Below are 4,759 nucleotides of genomic sequence, written 5' to 3' on the forward strand. Positions count from 1 at the left end.
GGACCTAGCTGGTGTGGCTCAGTGGATTAAGAGTCAGACTGTGAACCAAAAGGTTGCTGGTTTGATTCCTGGTCAGGGCACATGCCTGGGTTGCAGGCCAGGTCCCCGGTCAGGGGACATAGAAGAGACAACCACACACTGATGTTTCTCTCCCTCTCTCTAAAAATAAATAAATAAAATGTTTTATATATATATAAAAAGAATTACTGGTACGGTTCACTCATTTGAGCTGATAACTGGCAGGAGAAAGAATGCAGCACAAAATATTGGGGAAGGCACAGGACAGGAAGCCCAAGGAACTGGCTTCCTGGTTTGTTCTGTTACTGGCAGCTGTCTGGTCATGGCAAGATCATGGTTTTAGTTTACTCTCTTATAGTGCAGTTGGGATAATACATATTGTTCACCCCATTGCTTGAGACTGTTATGCAGATCAAATACAATCAAATGAAAATAATGAGGATCAAATACATATGGAAGCTAACTGTAACATAACTTACTTTACAAATGTGCCTGGCACATGACAGTCATTCAATAAATATTTGTTGCATTTAATTATTATTTGGCTCAAAATTTCAACCTAAATCAAGTTTCTTGAGGAATGGACTGATTTTCTTCTTCATTACAATGTCACTAATTGGAGAGAAAATTTTACAAGAACTACTCAGAAGTAGCACCAATTTTATCTTTAAGAGAAAAAGAAATTTATTTATGGTTACCATTCTCACTTCATCCATAACATCTGAACTCCACCATATTTCCTGCATATATATAAGTATTTCCAAAAAAGAAATCAGAGACTTAGAATCCTCTACTGAACAACAGGTGATGGCCACTAACACAATTCTTTTGTTCAGAAAGAATTTACTAGCTGGCAATAAAAATAATTATTTCAAAAATAAACGATAAGAAATCCTATACAACATAGTTATCTGAACTTCCTCTAGATATATTTTTCTTAATTATTTTACCTCCATATTTTATTTGAGTGATTAACCATCAATCAAATTTTAAGATTCCCCTGTGGTCTCACAATCTGCAAATTAGGAAAATGAAATGTCCCCTTTACAACTGAGTTAAGATCCACGCCTTCTCCAGTATGTCTAACAAAAAGGGGCCATGGGCTATTAATGACAAATGGGCTATGTGAGGGATAGCTTTCACCAGAGAAAGGACACAATAAAGCAAAATAAGTAAACAAACAAATAAATTCTAAAACTTCATAGAAATAAAAAATATATAAATCTGTAAGCATCTTACTGACATTAGTTATAGCCGCATGCTATTATACACAAAAACCACTCAGTTTTCCTATACACAGTTGAGGAAAAAAGTGACCTTTATATTTTTGGCTAGTATATCTAGAATTATAAAAATTAATTGATTAAATAGACTGCATTAGTTCTGCCTAAATATATTAATAAAAATATATAAACATTCCCACTTTAGAACTCTTTACATTCTATGTGACACATATTTTAATTGCCCTAATAAAGAAGAAAAGCATGTGGACTAACCCACTGTCCTAAGGGGTAGAGAACCAGGACTTTACACATGTGACCTTTTGGTTTGTGAAAAGGCTACATGTTCTTGCCAACAAACTCACAAAGACTGCAAATCAAAAGATGCTGAGATCCTTGGACAAAGGGAAGACAGAGGAGGAGAGAGGGGAAGAGAAATAGAAAAGGGAATAGAACCAAGCAGAGCGTTCACTACATACTGATGGGCTCAACAGACAGGGGTCACCCCTCAGTGGGCGAATATCTAATACACTAAAACTATTAGCTTTCACAGCTAAAGGAATTTTCTTTGATATCAATGTAAATAATTTTATGTACTTTTCAATAAGCATATATAAAATAGCTCAGAACTCCTTTCCTTTCAGACTTTGAAATCTTTCACACCCTTTTTCATCTATCACTCTTCATTTACACTTGTTTTTCAATTTCTTTAGTTTGCAGAATAGAAGCACTTCTTGACAACCTGGCAGAATACATGCTATCCTTTAAAAAATATTTATAGTAATTCTTGGCAAAGACCAAGAGTAAGAAGGAAAATTGTTATTCTGACATTTCATTTGCACCTCAAGTTTTATTTGTTTAAAGGCATTCCAAGAATCACCAAGCGGCCCATTTCTCCAGACCATAAAGAGGAAGGTTGATGGTCCCATGCAAGCTTTGTTTAGTGAAGTATGCATTATGTTGCAGGTGCTCAATTAATGATATTTATTTTTTTAATTGCAAAACAAGACCAGGGAGTTGATTTGAAAGAGTCTCCTCTTTAACCAAATGTTCATTTCTCAAATATACACTCTCTGCACAGAAGAAAGGCCTGAGTTCACTTTACTTCTCACCACTGCAGACCTTTTATGACTCTCCCAACTAAAGATGATACAACACTTAAATTGCAAATAATCTGAGATGGTGCACATTGTTTCAGCAGTGCCCATCATTTTTCTTCACATGAAAAAGTTTCTTGACTGTGGTGTTTTTCATTTATTCACTCAACAAATATTTGCTAGAATCTAATGTATACTGGGTTATATGTGCCTGGGATGCAAAATCTCTGGTCTTGTGAAGCTTAAATTTCTTTTGGGGGAGACAAATTAAGCAAACAAATATGCAATATTTAAAAAGTGGTAAGTACTATGGAAAATGGAAAACTACAGCAAGTTAAGGGGAGTCAGAAGTAAGGGATGGGCCTTTCCACGCTACCAAGAAAAGGGCCCGTATGGCATTGTTCTAGGCTCCCACATAACTTAAAGACAAACTTTCACAATGTCTGGAGGTCTTGATGCCCTGCAAATGAAGGAGGAGGCTGTCCTCAAATTCCTTCTGCAGGAACCCACTTAGGTAGCACCAACCTTGACTTCCAAATGGAACAGGACATGTACAAAAGGAAAAGTGATGGCATCTATTCATAAATCTGCAAAGAACCTGGAAGAAGTTCTGCTGGCCGCCCGTCCTGTTGTTGCCACTGAGAACCCCGCTGAGGTCAGTGTCACATCGTCCAGGAACGCTGGCCAGCGAGCTGTGCTGAAGTCTGCTGCTGCCACTGGAGCCACTCCCACTGCCGGCTGCTTCACCCCTGGCACCTCCACTAACCAGGTCCAGGAGGCCTTCCTGGAGCGGAGACTTTTGGTGGTTTCCAATCCCAGGGCTGACCACCAGCCTCTCATGGAGGCGTCCAATGTTAACCTGCCTACCACTGCTTTGTGCAACCCACTCACCTCAGGGCTATGTGGGCACTGCCATCCTTTGCCACAACAAGGCTGGTTACTCAGCGGGTCTGTTGTGGTGGATGCTGGTCCGGGAAGTTCTGCACATGCGCAGCACCATTTCCCTAGAACACCCATGGGAGGTCCTGTCTGATCTCTACTGCTACAGATCCTGAAGAGATTGAGAAGAGCAGGCCACTGCTGAAAAGGCTGTGACCAAGGAGGAATTTCAGGGTGAACGGACGGCTCCAGCTCCCAAGTTCACTGCTGCGCAGCCTGAGGTAGCTGGCTGGTCTGAAGGCACAGGTGCCCTCTGTGCCTGTTCAGCAGTTTCCCACTGAAGACAGGAGCGCTCAGCCCACCACTGGAGACTGGTCTGCAGCCCCCACTGCACAGGACACTGAATGGATAGGAACAACCACTGAGTGATCTTAAGCTGGTTTTCCACAAACTTTTAACAGAATGGAAGTAAGAGTGATGAAAAATAAAGTTTCTAAAAGTTGAAAGAAAAAAAAAAAAGAAGAGATGCGGAGTTGCAATTTAAATAGGGTGACCAGATTAGCCTAATTAAAAGGAGACATTCGGACAATGACATGATAGAGGTGAAGGAATGGACCAGGTAAAGGTGCGGGGTCTAAGAATTAGCCATTGCAAAAGCCTAAGTCAGGGGCAATGCCCAGAGAATCTTGCTTTTACTCTGAGGGAAATGGGTTGTTATTAGAGGTGACATGATCTGATTTTTATTTTATTTTAAGAGGATCTTTATGTTTTCTCCATTGAGAATAAAATGTAGCAGCCAAGGAGGAAACAGAATAGGAGGAAGCTTTTATAGTAATCCAGACAGTGGCTTGCTCCTGTGTGGAACTGGTGGTGAAGATGACAAGTAGGTGGATTCTGAATATATTTTGAAGGTGGAATGAACTGGATTTCCTGACAGGTTAGATATGTCATATAGAAGAAAAAAAGGGCTCAAGCAAAACTTCCAAAATTTAGTAGAAGCAACTAAAAGGATCAACTGAGATGAAGCAAGCCTGATGAGGGGAGGAAAGCAGGTCAGTTTGGGATGTACTGGGTATGAAACACTTCTTTGCTAAATCTGTATAGTACCTAGAACACAAATGAATATATTGTAATTGCCCCGTTATCAAGACACTCATGGAAATCCTTGAGAGCAAGAGGCTCATTTACCTTATTCTAGTGCCCAATGGTGGGAAACTAAAAACTACTGGCTGAATGAATGAATGTAGTAGGCTGAATAATGGCCCCCTTGAAAGATGTCTCTGTCCTAATTCCTGGAGCCCGTGACTATGAAGCCCTATGGAGCAAAAGAGATTTTCAGATGTGATTAAATTAAGTATCTTGACATGGCAAGATTACCCTGCATTATCCGAATGGACCCAGTATAATCACAAGGGTCCTTATAAAAAAAAGGCAGGAGGCCTAGAGTCTGTGAGATAGAGAATTTTGGAGATGCTATGCTGCTAGCTCTGAAGGTGAAGGAAAGTCCATGGGTCAACCAATGAAGCCAGTCTCTAGACACTGGAA

General features: G+C 40.1%; 1 pseudogene; it reads left to right on the forward strand.

The window, feature by feature from the left end:
- Positions 1-2,774: 2,774 nt before the first annotated feature.
- LOC119062777 (40S ribosomal protein SA-like) lies at positions 2,775-3,643 on the forward strand (annotated as a pseudogene).
- The last annotated feature ends 1,116 nt before the right edge of the window (positions 3,644-4,759 follow it).

The sequence above is a fragment of the Artibeus jamaicensis genome, unplaced genomic scaffold (assembly GCF_021234435.1).
Source record: "Artibeus jamaicensis isolate MK-2021 breed Jamaican fruit bat unplaced genomic scaffold, CSHL_Jam_final contig_924, whole genome shotgun sequence".
NCBI classification, from domain to species: Eukaryota; Metazoa; Chordata; class Mammalia; order Chiroptera; family Phyllostomidae; genus Artibeus; species Artibeus jamaicensis.